Genomic DNA, 18,789 nt, shown 5'->3' with positions numbered 1-18,789 from the left:
GCCAGCTTTGGCCCATGAGTCCCCAAACTGTGCTGACCCTAGTCTCCCATAGGCTATGAATGTTTTCTACATTTGTAAAGGTTTGTTTGCAACAGAGACCACATGAGACCAAAAAGCCTAAACTATTTTATTTCTAGTTCTTTACAGAAAGGGTTTGCTAACTTTTGGGTTGCAGAATGGGTGGTGGTTGCTACTAAAGAAAAAGAAGTAGACTTCATTACTCAGAGTTGATAGCAATGAAAGAAAAACAACATGATGAGTAGTTTGTTAGGTCCGCAAAGGATCCTGGTGGGAAGAATAGGAAATTCTGTGTGCAATACTGACATACTTATCCATACCCCACCCCAACAATGACTGTCCTACTAATTAATCTGTTTTTATGAATTTTCCATAATGTGCTGTTTTAGCAGCAAATAGATGGGTAAACCCATAGATAATAAAAAGCTAAATACTGTTAGAAATCTTCTCTTATATGAAAGAAATTAACTTTCCATTATAGCAAATGTTATCAGACTTTTTACTCCTGGTATGTATATAGCTTTGATTTTATAACATCCTGCTAATTTTTGTTCTTACAGAAATATACTTTTGGGAAATGGCCTCTAATCCTGGCTGAATTTTTTAACCTTCCTCTGTGGATTGGCAATAGGACTTCTTTTATGTTCTCAGCTATTTAGTATTTTGTTGGGAGAACAGGGTGATACCCAACCTAATGTTCTTCATAATGATCCTCATGTGAGGCATTCACATGATAATGGATAGAATCATCTAAAAGGACAAATGAACTTCGATGCAGATTCTAGCCAACATAAAGGTATAGTTTACTTTACTAAGGAGTAAACATAAGCAGTATTTTAGTCTAAATTTTGTCATATCCCTGTCTGTATCTATTAATTAAAATGAGCTATATATTCCAGATATTAAATAACAACTCTTGTTTTGCCTCAAGAAAAGGGAATTGCTAAACCCAAGATTTGTTTAGGGAATAAGATATTAATTTTGAATTAGTTTTTTAAATGGTTCAGAAACCATGATTTGGGGAAGGGCATAACTATTCAGATTAGATTTGTTTCTGAAAGTGTTTTTCTAGGTCCAATTTTGTTATATGTATGTCTTGATTTTTTGTTATTTGTTTTGGTCATAGTTTTGGCTTAAGGCTTGTTTTCCTAGAGAAACTTGAAGTATATATAAATTTCAATTTATATTTGTATAATTAGTTAATATAACTAATCTTTTTTTCCTCTTGAGAAGCACAAAGAATAAGGAAGTTAAAAACCAGGGATGCATTCTAAAGACTTAATTTTCTCCTAGCCTCCTACCTCTAACCAGATTTTCTTAGTTGAGTTCTTTATGTGTCCCTAAAGTGTTGGTTTTCTCCAAGTTTCTGTCCTTTAGCCATTTGTCTGTGTGACATCATCAACCCTCATAATTTTAATTTCCATCTATTTCTTACTTTCTTTAGCCCAGTTCCAGACATTGTGAGAAGACATTAATACAATGCAAATATCTCTGCAAAATATTATTTGACAGAAAATAAGTAGCTTGAAAGCAGTTGGAATTCTGGGATTCAGAGGGTCCACTATTCAGAGTTCTTTCTCTTTTCTTTCCAGTAGTAAATTACTTCTTCACTCTGTCTCAAGCAGATGTTGAAGGATGAGGTTTCAATGCCTGGTTCATTTTTATCAACTAGCAAGCACATGCACACTATTACAAAGTATGTCATGTTTTGTGATTGATTATATAACAGTAATTAAGCTCTGAGCAGGAGCTCTGTGTTCTTACAGAATAGTTTAGTCACCGTGTATTTGCTCTGTACCATAGCTACATGTCTTCAGATGATCAATTGGAGCCAGGCTTTCCTACTAATTGTAGGCTGTACTAGGCCTCACTACAGGCACACGTATTAGTTTTTAATAATTAATAATTACTTGTCCAGCTCAATTGCCTACAAAATGTGGGGTATGCTAAAATTTGTCTACTCCCTTCAGACTCCTCTTCTTGAGTCTCCTCTTCTTTTCCTTCCTCCTCCTAGAGGTTGCTCTTCCTCCTCTATACTTTGCTTTATGTAGCTCATTACCATCTGTGCCAGAAACTATGAAATCATGGTAGGCCAATCCCATTTGTCAGTACATTCTAACAATGCTACTTCTTTACCATTTTTTATCTCTTTTCCTCTCAGTCCACAACAATGCATTTCCCCTGATTCAGGCCTTCAACTATACCTATGTATCTGCACTCAACCAAACTTCACCGTTCCTTTTGGTGAACTTATAATGTATTTTCTGCATCATCTCTTTTATTTTTTCTAGTATCACTTTATCTTTCTCTTCTTTGTTCTACCCAGATCCCTATACACTGCTCTACAGGATTTATTAGCCACTACTTTCTTTTCCTTCAGCACATTGAACACTTTGTTCATACCTCTATAATAACATCTCTTAGTATTTAGCAATTATTGGTTTGTGTGTCAGACTCCCTGAATGGACTGAATTGCTCTGCAGCAGAAAATGTGTCTTACTCATTTTTTTCCCATCTCCTATGCCAGCCCATGCCCAGTACAAAGTAATTAGTGAATGAAAATTTACTTATCAAGTTCAGCAGTGAGGACAAAGCTGACTTGCCTGAGTGAAACATATTGGGGATTCCTGCATTCACCATTTCTATCTATTCAGGGTTTGGTATATTTGTATAGCCAAGAGATTAGGCTTCTCAAGGACATGAGATGTCGATGCTTTCTGACTGAAAGTAGGGTGATTTTGTCTGCTATTTTCCTTTTGGATTGTGAATCTTGACATTCAGAGGGACATGAGAATGTTTTTATGTTTCACCCAGCTTTTCCCATTATTCCCTGTCAATCAGTTAACAAGAATATTACACTTCCATTGTTAATTTCTAATAGGACTAAGCTTCTGTAACTTACTGTTTGACCTTAATTTTAAGCACATGGTTCATCAGGATACTGCCCAGAATATCACTACTCAAAGTTGGTTCATAGACCCATTCTGGTCTATAACTAAAGAATGTCTGCTTATTTGGGAGTAAGCAGAAACTTTTATTGTAGTTAATTTTATCTAAAGCTAAAAATAAAAATTTAGAGCTTGTGTTTTATATTTTTAGTTTTATTTTTCTTATAATTCATTTTTATCATATTTACACAAGTGTAGACCTCTAACATTAGAAATAAAAATTGGCCTTTCACCACAGATAGTTTGAGAAGTACTCATCTAGAATCTCACAATTGAGCTCTTCCTCTACACCAGTGCTACTCAAAATGTGGTCCCAGCCTGACAGTTTGTAAACTGTTTGTCTTCACAAGATAATGATCTTACACTAGGATGAAAATCAGTTTAAGTCCCTAAACTCACTGCTTAGTTAAGTGGACATTTTGTTTGGTTGGTTGGTTCTGATAGTAAGCCTTTCTCAAAGTAATGTGTTGCTTTATATCTGGTATAAGCTCTTTATTTCTTTGCAAACCAGTAGTTTAAAGAGCACTGCTCTAGGCAGTCTTGGAATTCCCAAGCCTATCATTGTTCTCTTCTGTTTCTGATTGGTTGATTTGCATTTTGGAATGAGGTATGTTACTATCAGGAAGTAATTTCAACTCCTGTACTTTGAAATTTCACCACCTCAGGGTACTTGTAGAAATTCTTAGCAGATTCTTGTGAACTTCAAAAATGAATGGCCACTTCAGCACCATGTCCTCCCTGCTCTTCAGAAACTCATTCAGAGCAATGAGAAATTCCTGTGAATAATCTATTGAAAACTGGCTGAAGCTTTCTTGCATGAAGTGCCAAGCAAAGACTATTTAAAGCAGCGCTTAACATGCCTATGAAGCACCAGAAGAACTTATTAAAATGCTGATTCTGATTCAGTAGGTCTGGGTTGGGGCCTAGGATTGTTCATTTCTAACAAGCCCCCAGGTGATACTGCTGCTTTTAATCAGTAAACCACAGTTCAAGAAGAATTTAGATCATGTCAACTGTTATTAGCTCCTGGATAACATTGATGTCCTGGATAACACTGACATGAAACCAATAAATCAGAGTGTCAGTTCACATTAGGTTGAGTTTTGCTTTCCTTCAGCTAACTCACTAATAGAAGGATAAATAGGAGGGCCTTTGAAATTAAAAAAATGCTTTCTTTAATATAATTTATTAATATTTGGATTTTACATCTATGTAAATAACTTTTTAAATGTTTTGTTTAATAGATGAGAACACAGACATCGCTGAAAACCTGTATCAGAAAGTTAAAATTATTTGCTGGGTTATGACAGGCCCTCAAAACCTAGAGAAAAAGGCCAGACATGTCAAAGCTACATGGGCCCAGTGTTGTAATAAAGTGTTGTTTATGAGTTCAGAAGAAAATAAAGACTTCCGCACTGTGGGATTGAAAACCAAAGAAGGCAGAGATCAACTATACTGGAAAACAGTTAAAGCTTTTCAGTATGTTCATGAACATTATTTAGAAGATGCTGATTGGTTTTTGAAAGCAGATAATGACACATATGTCATACTAGACAATTCGAGATGACTTCTTTCAAAATATGACCCTGAAGAACCCATTTACTTTGGGAGTAGATTTAAGCCCTATGTAAAGCAGGGCTACATGAGTGGAGGAGCAGGATATGTACTAAGCAAAGAAGCCTTGAAGAGATTTGTTGATGCATTTAAAACAGACAAGTGTACATAGTTTCTCCATTGAAGACAGTACTGGGGAGATAGATGGAAATTATAAATGTAGAAGCAGGAGATTCCAGAAATACCACTGGAAAAGAAACTTTTCATCCCTTTGTGCCAGAACACCATTTAATTAAAGGTTATCTACCTAGAACCTTTTGGTACTGAAATTACAACTATTATCCTCGTGTAGAGGTAAGTTTAGAAATTTTATTACTATATTAATACTTGGACTGACTGAATTTTGTTGATAAAAACTTGTTAATATGTGCATGTTTCTTTAGTACCAATAACTAGGACTCTTTCTTAGTCTTTTTAAATAGAGTGGCAGTATAACAAAATAGATGAGAACAGGGACATCAGCAATAGTCATTTAGCAAATATCTACTGGTGCTATTATATAACAGGCACTGGGAATGTAGAAGTAAATATATCCATGTTCCGGTTCTCATGAACCTTACATTCTGGATGAGGAGATATACAAGTAAACAGGCAGACTAGTAGAGATATAATAGGATTTTAGTAGTAAGTGCCCTGAAGAAAAATAAACTGAGTAAGGGGATGGAGAGTGACCCAGACTGGGGTGGAGTCCTCTAGTTTGGGTGATTAAGGAAGGCCTCTCAAAGAGGTGACTTTTGAACAGAAACCTGAGTGATACTAGAGAGAAAGCTATGTGAAGATCTGGATAAAGAGCCTTCTAGTCATCAGGAGCAAGACATGAAAAGACTTGGAGGTTCAGAAAGACTTAGAGTCAAATCCTGCTCTCCCACTTAATAGCTGAACAACCTTGGATGGACAGGATTTGTCTGACTTCTGAGCCTCAGTTTCCTCATTTTTAAGGTGGACATGATGTACCTATCTTATTGTAGATACAATTATAGTACAGCCTTTCACACAGTAAGCATTTAATAAGCCTTGTCCCACATTCGACACCTTAGCTTACATTCCTGAGAATTTTATCTAAAGTACATTATTTTATGAAATATTCCTGTTGTATAAATTTTTCAGAATATGATACCTTGTACTCATCCCCCATCTTTACCAAATATTAATCTTTTGCCACGTTTGTTTCAGAAGTTTTTAAAGAAAAAAATGCTATAATTGAGGCCTATGTACCCTCTCCAGTCTCCTTCCCTGGAGTTAACCACTGTCATGACTTTAATATTACTCATTACCATGAATGTTTTATATTTTTCCTACATGTTTGTGTATCCATAAATAATATATAGTATTGTTTTTCAGATTTTTAAATAAGCATCTTTCTACAATTTGCCCTTTTCACACAACATTGAGATTTATCAATGTTAATTACATATCTGCTGTGTTCACTATTATAAGAATTGCTTCAGTGAATAACTGACTGAGACCAGGAATCATGAAACCTAGCTTTTAGACTCAATTCTGTTACTGATTAATAATGCCTTTAGGCAAGGCACTAGTTCTCTATGCCTTGTTTTCTCTGGACCTAACATATAAATAATACACTTCATGCTACTACTCTGTTTTTCATAGGCAGTGCTTTAAATCATCATCTGAACAGTGGTTCTTGACCCAGGGCAATTTTGCCCCCAGAGGACATTTGGCAAGGTCTGGAGACATTTTTGTTGTTACAAGTAGGAGGTTGTTACTGGCATCTAATAGGTAGAAACCCACTACATTATATACTTACTAGATGCTAAACATCCTGAAATGTACAGGATGGCCTCCTACAACAAAGAATTACTCTAGCCCAAAACATCAGCAGTGCCATGGTTCAGAGACCCTTCCTAGAACATTTGACCCAAGCTTTAGGTAATCAGCTTTAAAAGGAAACTTTTGATAGTCTGTTTTTCTGTTTTAGTGATGGTACTACTTTGGATGCTTTTTTGACGTAAACTTTTCTTAATATATTCTGACCATTCCAAGATGACTTGACCTTTTCCTTTCTTAATTCTGTATCCCTTTTCCCATAAAAAAAATACCCAAATTCATATAAGATTTTACTAAGAATATCTGATATTGGGTACACATAACAATAGTAACAAAGGGACAGCATAATTTTCATTATTTTGTAAACAGTAAAATAGGCTTCCTTCCTTTTGAGTGCTGCCCACAATTCCTATTTATGAATAAAGTATACCTAACAATATGCTTCATATGAACAAAATAAATATTTCCATAGTGCATCCTTATTTACATTGTAGTGGTTTATTAAATGGATGGGAAATTTGTCCTTTATATAAAAATTTATCCAATTATGTTGAAGACCATAAAACAATTCAAAGTACCAAAATTGACCCATCATTCTGACATTGCCTATTCTCCATCAGGAGATTCTTACATAAACCCAACATGAAACTAAAATTCTATTATTATCCATCTATCATTTAATAAGTTTTCTTCTCCCAAAATGAGTTTAAAATTTTTATCTAGCAAGTCAGAGTACAATTCATGAAAGAGTTACATTTCTAAATTTCCTGTTCAGAACTGACTCTTAACCAGTTCCCTTCTCACTCCACCTTCTTAGGAATAGACTTTTCACTAGAGAAGGTGCAGTGAGTCTTAATACAGTGGATTTAAAATATATGTGTAATTGTTTGCATATATATCTCTCTACATGAAAAACTGACTTTTCTGTAGGTCAGAAATGGTCAAACATGATTTATTTTATTATTCAGTTTTACTTATGTTATTCTATCTGAAACATTAGTACAAAATTGAGGTAGAAAGCTCCTGATTTTTCCAAATTGTTAATATTCTAGTACCATTTTTTAACTCATTACTGATTTAAAATATCCCCTTTATCATACACTAAAACATTACTTATAGTAGGATGAGGTATTGCTCCTTACAAGAGGGTATTAGCTGCAGGCATCTGCCCACAGACCCTGACCCAAACTACAGATGAATAAAGTACACCGACACACAGATATTCTCTTTTGTCAGTCCTGCTGAGTGTCTGACCGCTTACACACCAAGAGAGGTTTGTCACTCTGCCAGCCCTGATCAGCTGGGGAGACTCATATTTACTCATTAAGATTAGTTAACAAAAGCTTGAGTCAATGCCATTAGAGGGTAATTGACATTGTGGACTTCCCGAGTAAAAAGCACACATCAAAGGCTCGTCTTAAGACCACATGAGTAAACATGTTAACTAGATAACTTCCCCACATCCCATTGTTTACTACTCTAATATATTTAACTAAAGGTAATGGGACCAGGCTACCTATGGCCCAGTCTATTACTGAAGTCATGTGAAAACCCTCAGGCCTTCCAAAAGGGTTTTGTGGCTACCATAACTAATATTTTTCCCCCCAGCTTGATCGAATCCCAACAGTAGGTTCTATATCTGGGATTTCAGTTCTATGCCATTGTTCTAATTTGATTTTGAACCAGCACCATACTGTTTTGAACCTTGTAGCTTTACAGTAGTTTTAAGTTATTATTCTAAGAGCAAATTAACTCTTTCTTTCTTTCAAAGTGTTTTGGCAACTCTCATGTCTTTATATTTGCATATAAACTCATTAATGTAGGGACAATAACATCTTCGCCCAGGATTTTTTTTTTTCAAGTTGCCTTTTAGGTCCTTTGGTCAAGTTTTATAAACTATTTCCATAGGTATGTAATATTTTTGTTACTGTTCTACTTGAGCTTTTAGAACACTTACCTTTTCTTACTAGTATATATGAAAACATTTGTTTGGGTTTTTTTAAAGCATCTTTAAAATCTGGCTTTGTAACTGAATTCCTTATTTCTGATGATTCTTCACTTGAGATTCTTGAGTTTTTTGGGTAACCATAATTGTCTGCAAGCTCTTGTTTGCTAATAATCAAGCTTTTTTCCTTTTATTGTCTTTTACTGCATAAATGCTTAACAGTAACAGAATCCTGGCCATCCAGTAAAACATAAATAAATAAGAGTAACATAATTAATGCAGTAAATCTTATCAAAAATACTATTTTAGAGAATATAAAAATTGCTTCCAGAGGTCAGCAATTTAAAACTATTACTGGTCTAGTCTTTAAGTTTAATATGCACTGGACAGTATAGTAACCATTAAGTACGTGTGGTTATTGAGCACTTGAAGTGTGGCTGGTCCAAATTAAAATATGCTGTAAATGTATAATATACATCTGATTTCAAGAATGGATTAATTATTTTAAAACTGTTGCATGTTAAAACAATATGATGAAATTTTTCAGTTAAGTAAAATATATTCAAATTAATTCCACCTATTTCTTTTTACATTTTTAATGTGGCTACTAGAAAATTTTAAACTGCATTATGTGGCTCACATAATGACAGAGCTAGTTTAGATAATCACAAGTTGACTTATCTGGTTATTTTTCCTATTTGCTTTTATTCTGATATTTCCTAAAGGTGTAAGAGTAGGTTGCCTAAGAATCCACATATCCAATGTGTGTTTCAAAGGAAAGTTCAGAGATAACAGCCAAGAAAATGCAATGGACAGTTTCTTGATAATTTTTACTACACTGTAATCTACATACTTCCAAACATTAATTATTAAATTAAACATTTAATAAATCAATATGAATCTTCTCTTGGAACTTGCCAGACTACCTCCTTCAGTCTTTACAAAGATGTCAGATGGAGGCTGGAGTTTTGTTGGAGCCACCTGGATGACTCCAACATTCTCTAGATACCAATTCTGACTCTAGGTTGACCGCTTAATTCATCTCTTTTTCTATCTTCTTAAGTTTCTCGCTTTCTTGTTCATTGTATTGTTGTTGTTTTATTTTAAACTTTGTTTTCATACCAACCCTATTAGCAATTTATGAGAATTACATAACTGGACAAAGATTTAAATCTGACCTACCTACCTGAGGGCCACCTGATGCAATTTTTCTGTCAATAATGGCTAACATTTAGTGAGCATTTGTTTTAAGCAAAGGGTAATGCCAAGCATTTTACACACATTGTCTCCTTTAAATAACCACCTTTTACAGATGGGGAGATTGAAGCTTATAGAGATTAAATAACTTGCTCAAGGTTGTATACTAGCCCGCAGAATTTGGGTTCAAACCCAGGTCTAGCTTGAGAGCTTTGTCCCAAATACTGTACTGTTTGAGTTGATACATAGATGAAGTGTATCGGGCTGTAGACACCTAATAGGCAAGGCTTTGTAGTCATTGAATGCCCCAGAGGTATCTTTCTGAGTCTGAGCCAAGCAAAAAATTACAGTGAGAAAATTAGAAAGAGAAAGCAGATGTTAGAGAAAGAGGTTTGTCCTTTGTATAGCTGCTCCTTTGATTTGAAGAAATCTCAATAATTTTATCTGCTAAAACACTGAAGAGTGTGAGAGAATATTGTTTCAGTTAGAAATACTTTCCACAATTTCACTTGGTTTCACCAATTTCAATTGGCTTTAAATCATTAGGATGTCTAAGTAAGCTATTGATTTCTTCCACAGGTCTAGTAAATTAGGTTCCTCTGCTTTACCTTACCAGCTTTAATGTTTGCATTCTTTTAAAATTAGCTTGTCATTTACAAGTATGTGAATATTGTATGCTAGCAATGTGCTGTTTTTTTAATAATGCCTGTTTCCACTACATTTTTTAATTTAATTTAATTTTATTATTATTATACTTTTTTAGGGTCCTCTTTGCTGTCCTGATCTTGCAGTTTCTTTTCACTATGTTGATTCTACAACTATGTATGAGTTAGAATACCTTATTTATCATCTTCGTCCATATGGTTATTTATACAGATATCAACCTACCTTACCTGAAAATATACTAAATGAAATTAGTCAAGCAAACAAAAATGAACATACAAAAGTGAAGTTAGGAAACCCTTGAAAGAAAATCATGAATGAACAAAGGTAAAATGCCTAGCATTGCAGTGAAGAAGGACTTCTGCATTTCTTACATGGAACACTGGAATCCCAGTGAGGAATTCTAAGTGAACATTCCATATAGAAATCTTTCACATGAATGACTATAAACTGAAGCTTTAAATGAGCTATGAAGTCTGTTAAAATGTGTTTTTTATATATATAAATATACATATAAAATGTGTTTTTTATATATATAAAAATATACATATAAAATGTGTTTTATATATATTATATATAATTATATATAGTATATATAAATATATATAAAACAAATATACATATAAAATATATATAAAACAAATATATATACACACTTTCAATATATAATATTTTTGTTATATATAGTAACAAAACACATTTTAACGTATATAAACATACATATACATATACATACATATATATACACACACATACATACATACATATATATGAGAGAGAGAAACAAACAAAAAAAAACACTTGTGTTATTGGCCAGGTAGGGGAACTAGAAAAGAGATTTTGTTGCCTATTTTTGACTATCCGTATTATTGTCACTGAGAAACTAAAACAGTTAAATTTGCTAAAACTACACTCAGCAATAAACAGATCTGCCTTAAAGAAAATTTTCAGAAGAAATATTGTTGTTCAGTGTTGTTAATATAGCTCAAGAATTTAGTTTATATTTGCAGTATGATATAAATGATCCAACCCCACACACATATAGTTTTTGTCTAATGAAAATTTTGCTGTTATTATTTGTAATTGGCAGTATTTCTTCCAAAAGAAGCTAAAATAAGGCTGGCACTTACCTAGAAGTGCATTAATAAAACCACACTTTAAAATTATCATGGGCCTTGACTATATTATATACTTGATTCTAATTAATCATCTTTTATGGAATCTCTGTTGTCTCTTTTCTAAATATGTTTAGCCACTCTTGAATACCATTCTCCACTATTAATATTAATTTACTCAAAGCATTCATAGCATTCTATAAACATGTATTTCATAATATTTGTTCTCAAATTTACCCATTGTTAATTATGGGTAACTAATAATAAATTTAATGCTATTTGAGGATGCTTTTCTTACATCAGTGCCATCTCAGGAATTACTAAGTGACATTTTAAATTGATTACTTTAAACTCTTTCCAACTACATAGTTATGGTTTCCTTCATTCTCATCCTGTTGAGATGAGAATTTGTGCCTTTCATAATTTGTTTAAAGCAGAGTTTTAAAATTCATTTTTAGGATCTGAGGTGGCTATTAGTTACACTGGCAAGATTATTTTGAATGCAAGATTTTGATGAGGATTAATTAAAACAATAGAAAATGCATAGTGCTTAAACAAAAATGTTATATATTGAAAGAGTAGAAAATTTATAAATAACAGTCTGAATGTTAATGCTGACTTACTATTTTGGGATAATTGTTTTGCCAGTGGATAATTCTAACAATGAATACCTAGTCAAGACTGTCATCAAAAACATTCACGAATGTTTCATTCTATTTTTAGTGACTCTCTGTTTAAAGAATTTCTGAAAGAAAATTTTTATTTTTATTATCTTTAGCAATACCGAATGTGTCATAACAGAATATTTTACAGACTTTCCATGAGATTATTTTTAATGGTACAAAAGATTACATTTCCCTTATGCTTATTATGCCAATTTTGCATGGCTGTCATGCCACTGACTCTGCGTTGAGCTAATTTCTTTTTCTGGAGACAGAGTCTCACTCTGTCCCCCAGGCTGAGTGCAGTGGTATGATCTCAGCTCACTGCAACCTCTGCCTCCTGAGTTTAAGCAATTCTCCTGCCTCTGCCTCCCGAGTAGCTGGGATTACAGCCAGGCGCCATCATGCTTGGCTAATTTTTGTATTTTTAGTAGACATGGGGTTTTGCCATTTTGTCCAGGCTGGTCTTGAACTCCTGACCTCAGGTGATCCACCCACCTTGCCTCCCAGCACTTGGCCTCCCAAAGTGCTGGGATTACACGCATGAGCCACAGCGCCTGGCTAGCTAAATAATTTCTATTGTGCCAAAACATGTCAAAATCACGACTTCTTTGAATGGTATATTTGAGAGGACGTTCATTTCATTGGCTAAACATGGATTACTCTGTCCACATAGTGAAAACAAGCACCAGTTTTTAGTATGGTAGTATCATCTGCCAAAATTTCAAGGCATTCATTTTATTCTTTGAACAACTCTTCACCAAGGTGTGGACCTGAATTTTCTCATGTGTTACTTTACGAGAAGTATAAATGGTTTACTATAAATATCCAAAAACCTTAAGACTTTCTCATAGGAAATGAATGTTGGATGAATCCTGGGCTCTAGAGTCAGACTTGCTTGGGTTTAAATTCTTGCTCCAACACTTACTGTTTTTGTAACCTTGAGATATATTACCGAATCTCTGTGTCTCAGTTTCTTCATCTGTAAATTAGGGACAATAATACTCCCTACCTTAGAGGAATTTTATGAGGATTAAATAAATGTAAGGTTATTAGAACACTGTCTGTCCCAGAACAGGGAGCAATAAATAGAAGATTATATTATTATATTAATTTGGAGTGTAAATATTGCATTTAAGTGAATGAAAAATTTGCTTTGACCAGATACTGAAGGAAATATTTCATACATTTCTTAATAAGTAATAGCTAGTATTTATCTCTAACATTTAAGTCTTTAATCCATCTTGAATTAATTTTGGTATAAGGGGTAAGGAAGGGATCCAGTTTCAGCTTTCTACATATGGCTAGCCAGTTTTCCCAGCACCATTTATTAAATAGAGAATCCTTTCCCCATTGCTTGTTTTTGTCAGGTTTGTCAAAGATCAGATAGTAGATATGCAGCATTATTTCTGAGGGCTCTGTTCTGTTCCATTGGTCTATATCTCTGTTTTGGTACCAGTACCATGCTGTTTTGGTTATCGTAGCCTTTTATTATAGTTTGAAGTCAGGTAGCATGATGCCTCCAGGTTTGTTCTTTTGGCTTAGGATTGACTTGGCAATGCAGGCTCTTTTTTGGTTCCATATGAACTTTAAAGTAGTTTTTCCAATTCTGTGAAGAAAGTCATTGGTAGCTTGATGGGGATGGCATTGAATCCGTAAATTACCTTGGGCAGTATGGCCATTTTCATGATATTGATTCTTCCTACCCATGAGCATGGAATGTTCTTCCATTTGTTTGTATCCTCTTTTATTTCATTGAGCAGTGGTTTGTAGTTCTCCTTGAAGAGGTCCTTCACATCCCTTGTAAGTTGGATTCCTAGGTATTCTATTCTCTTTGAAGCAATTGTGAATGGGAGTTCACTCATGATTTGGCTCTCTGTCTGTTATTGGTGTATAAGAATGCTTGCTATTTTTGTACATTGATTTTGTATCCTGAGACTTTGCTGAAGTTGCTTATCAGCTTAAGGAGATTTTGGGCTGAGACAATGCGGTTTTCTAGATATACAATTATGTCATCTGCAAACCATAAAAACCCTAGAAGAAAACCTAGGCATTACCATCCAGGACATAGGCATGGGCAAGGACTTCATGTCTAGAACAGCAAAAGCAATGGCAACAAAAGCCAAAATTGACAAATGGGATCTAATTAAACTAAAGAGCTTCTGCACAGCAAAAGAAACTACCATCAGACTGAACAGGCAACCTACAGAATGGGAGAAAATTTTTGCAATCTACTCATCTGACAAAGGGCTAATATCCAGAATCTACAATGAACTCCAACAAATTTGCAAGAAAAAAACCAAACAACCCCATCAAAAAGTGGGTGAAGGATATGAACAGACACTTCTCAAAAGAAGACATTTATGCAGCCAAAAAACACATGAAAAAATGCTTATCATCACTGGCCATCAGAGATATGCAAATCAAAACCACAATGAGATACCATTTCACACCAGTTAGAATGGAAATCATGAAAAAGTCAGGAAACAACAGGTACTGGAGAGGATGTGGAGAAATAGGAACACTTTTACACTGTTGGTGGAAGTGTAAACTAGTTCAACCATTGTGGAAGTCAGTGTGGTGATTCCTCAGGGATCTAGAACTAGAAATACCATTTGGCCCAGCCATCCCATTACTGGGTATATACCCAAAGGACTATAAATCATGCTGCTATAAAGACACATGCACACGTATGTTTATTGCGGCTCTATTCACAATAGCAAAGACTTGGAACCAACCCAAATGTCCAACAATGATAGACTGGATTAAGAAAATGTGGCACATATACACCATGGAATACTATGCAGCCATAAAAAATGACAAGTTCATGTCCTTTGTAGGGACATGGATGAAACTGGAAATCATCATTCTCAGTAAACTATTGCAAGAACAAAAAACCAAACACCGCATATTCTCACTCATAGGTGGGAATGGAACAATGAGAACACATGGACACAGGAAGGGGAACATCACACTCTGGGGACAGTGGTGGGGTGGGGGGAGGGGGGAGGGATAGCATTAGGAGATATACCTAATGATAAATGACGAGTTAATGGGTGCAGCACACCAGCATGGCACATGTATACATATGTAACTTACCTGCACATTGTGCACATGTACCCTAAAACTTAAAGTATAATAATAATAAAATAAAAAAATAGCTAGTATTTATCAAGTGCTTACTGTATATGAGGTACTGTGTTTAGATAATCTGTGTATAATAGTGTTTATCCTCAAAATTTGGGTGTTATTCCCATATTATAGATAAGAAAACTGAGGCTCAGAGAATTAAAGTACCTTTGTCACTGTCACAAATCTAGTAAGTAACAGAGATAGGATTTATATTCAAACCCTGCATGTTCATTTGAACCCTATCAGGCTTGGGGTTAGTCATTTACCACTATTTCCATTTTTATGTATATGATATGTGACATCTGATACATTGGCCAGTAATAGTCAAATTAACCCAGCCAAATTGTCATAGTGATTCTTAAACTGTGGTTCTCACACTTGCTAAAATGCAGATCTGAAGACCCCAATCTCAGAAATTCTAATTTAAGCATGGGGCCCAAGAGTATGCATTCTTACCAGATACCCTAGGACAGTGATTGTCAAAAGTGGGGTCCCAACAAACAGCATCGACATCACCTGGGAACTTTTTGGAAATGCAAACTCTCTCAGGGCCCCATCTCAGATTTACTAAATCAGATACTCTAGGAGCCGGGGCAGGGGCTAGCAGTTGTGTTTAAGCAAACTCTTCAGGTGTCTTTCTTATCCTAGTTTGAAAACCACTGCCCAAAAACCTACATGATTTTGGTGCAAATAGTGTTTGAAACACACTGAAGATTACTGCGTTATTACTAAGACATTTTTCAAAAAGCATGTTTTAAATCAGCGTAGTCTAGGATCACACTATATTAAATACAAAATAAAGATAATTTAAAGGGTCATTGGAGCATTCATTTTGGCCAAATTTTTAGCTTCTCCAAAGTGAGTAATATCAAGGTCCACAATAAAATCTGTAATTCTCCAAGTTTAGTAATTTTATATTGAGACAGGAAGGGTTCATTAAGTACTAATAAGTACATAATGAAAAGCATACATAAGTGTCATCATAAAGGTCCACAATTGTTAGTAAAAACAATTAAATTGAAGTAGTAAATGCTATAACATACAGAACATTTGTCTGCTAATTCATTCTGTTTTGTGTGACCTAATAAAGCTAAAATTAAAAAATTCTCCAAGTATTTCATAGACCACATCAAACCAGATTTCATGATGATGATGGTTTCAAAACATAAGGCTTTTGTTTGATATCTTATGTTCTCTAATAATGGTATGCTTGTATTTTCTAATGGAAAGTTCATAGATAAAGCAGATTGTTGTCCCAGTTTGTTTTCAAATATCACTTTCAGAGGAGTTTTTCCTACTGTAATGAGATATGTAAATAAATCACTGACCAGCTTTTAATAATTTTTGAATATGGAATTGGATTTGAACATTAAATTTGCTAACTGGTTATTTTCACAATTGTTTTCTTGAGCATTAATTTTTCACTTCTTTGAGACTGTCAAACTTTAGTTATTACCAGGTTGATGCACTATTGTACTTGAAAGAATCCCTTGATTAAATTATATCTAGCATTTTATTTGCCATTTAAGTTTTCAGTTCATTAGACTATTATTCTTCGAGTTTCTGCTTTGTATTTATTGCCCTTCTTTATTTGCTTTATTACTAACTTCCATTTTCTAATTACTCTTAAATGCTGCCTTCACAGGGTTACTTTGGCTGTTAATAGTGATTAGAATTTTTATTACTTAATTGATCATTTTAAACCTATTAACTATGTTTCCCTATGAGATTGAAAGTAAAAGTCTAAGAATAATGCCTGCTGGCTCTCGAGATACTTGCCCTACTTAAAAATCTAAAATTTTAAATTAATTCTACATCTACGATTATTAAAGAAGTAAAGTTATTTGGATTCTTCCACTTGACCTTTTCTCAAAAACAAAAACAAAACAAAACAAAAAAAACTCATTTGCTTTATTTTTCTACTTTACAGTAGGCCTGACAGAAACATACCAAAGCAATCTGGGAGACAACCTGTAGTAGATTTTATGCTAAATGTTCATGTTAACTCTGTTGATTTAAAAAAAAGTATTTATATACAAGAGTTGAAATAAAAATTTTAACACAGGCTGGAATAAGGAATTTTACAAATTCTCTTTAGAGAAACCAACTCCAAAGTTTTATAGTTGAATTGTGCTCTATTTCAACTCCCTTACTGCTCTAGTTTTCAGTTTGTTTTAGTTAAGTTTTAATAACTTTGCAGGGCCTTGCAAATTAATAATCTACATGAAGTATATTATTAGAGGGAAACTAATCTTAATGCTAAGCAGTGTGCTGTACTACATAGTGAATGTTTGTGTTTTGGAATTTAAAAATTATTTAAGGTAATGGTGTTATGAATGGTTTAAAAATGTCTGGTGACTTGCTTATTTTAAGTGATCACTATTAAGAAAAAATGTATTTTAAAATGTTTCTTTAAGTACCTTTTGAACATTTTTAAACAGCGGATTTAAATAATGCATAAAATAAATTGCCATGTTCAAAGTTGTTTCATCTGATTATTTTTAACCAATGTAAAAGTTGTGAGATAAATGTTGTCTTTTATGAGTAGTTTGGGGTTATTTTTCTGAAAGTTTAAAATTGTTTTCCCATCAAAGCTCTTCAGTTTGAATAGGCTTATATAAGTTTTACTGCAATATGTATTATTTACTTTAAAGCAACAAAATATTCCACCTCTGAGAATAATACACCTTAAAAAAATTAGAAACACTCTGTAGTCCAGGTAAGTTTGTCTGGATGGGTGAGGTGGTGGTGGCGGGGGGAATCTCATATATATTTAGAGAGAGGTTGTTTCTCTGTTGCTTGGGTATATTTTGATCTGTTGCATACACTGAGAAATTAGTTTTTTCAACAAATAATTGTGCCAAGCATCTGCTAGAAATACAGTGGTGAGCAAAACATGCAGGATATGTTTTCATAGAGCGTTAATTCTAGAGTTAGAAAATAAGTTAGTAAATGAATAAACAAGGTATTTCAGAGAGTGGTATTAGGAAAAACAAAAATATTATCAGAACAATTTTCTGGATGGGGTATTAAGGAAGACTAGGAAGTAACATTTGAGCAGAGGCTTGAATGTTGAATGACAGACATTTTATATATTTCAGAAGTTACTTTTATCTATGAAATTATTTCCTCCTACTATGTAAAAGAAAAAACAAAAGTTTCCACCCTTGCTTAATCATGCAGTGGGTATATGTGAAGGCTCACTGAAATGTAATCTATAGGCTAAAAAACTTTGTATTTTTAGTCATACTTTTTCCAGAGTTCAGGTCTATTGATAGATTTGTCTGGGAGTTTCAGGATGTGAATAAAAATAGACCTAGTATTTTATCTTTTCCTAGGCAAACAATTACAAATTCTATAAGGCCCTTGAGTCTAGCCTATCTTCTTTGATTTTTCAGTAATCTGCTATGGAATATGTTCTTTATTAGCATATGTATGTGCATGTGTTAGCATGCGTACACACTATTACTTGGATTAGACAGCTTTAGAAAAGCTGAGGAGATAAATACCACTTCATACTACCTTAGTAGTAGAGTTGTATAATTTAACATTCAGACAGCTAAATATTTTCCAGCTAGCTATATTGACAATTGATAAGTCATTGGAAAGTAGATGTATTTACCTAAATACATACAATTAAACCTCTTTTAAATTTTCCAAAGGTATAACTTCATAGTACTGGAAAGGATACAAAAAGATTCTTGCTG

At 33.9% G+C, this 18,789-nt stretch overlaps 1 pseudogene; it reads left to right on the top strand.

The window, feature by feature from the left end:
• The first annotated feature begins 612 nt into the window (after nt 1–612).
• On the top strand, nt 613–10,477 carry LOC129042663 (glycoprotein-N-acetylgalactosamine 3-beta-galactosyltransferase 1-like; annotated as a pseudogene).
• The last annotated feature ends 8,312 nt before the right edge of the window (nt 10,478–18,789 follow it).

The sequence above is a fragment of the Pongo pygmaeus genome, chromosome 7, assembly GCF_028885625.2.
Source record: "Pongo pygmaeus isolate AG05252 chromosome 7, NHGRI_mPonPyg2-v2.0_pri, whole genome shotgun sequence".
NCBI lineage: Eukaryota > Metazoa > Chordata > Mammalia > Primates > Hominidae > Pongo > Pongo pygmaeus.
This window is presented reverse-complemented; position numbering and strand designations above follow the sequence as displayed.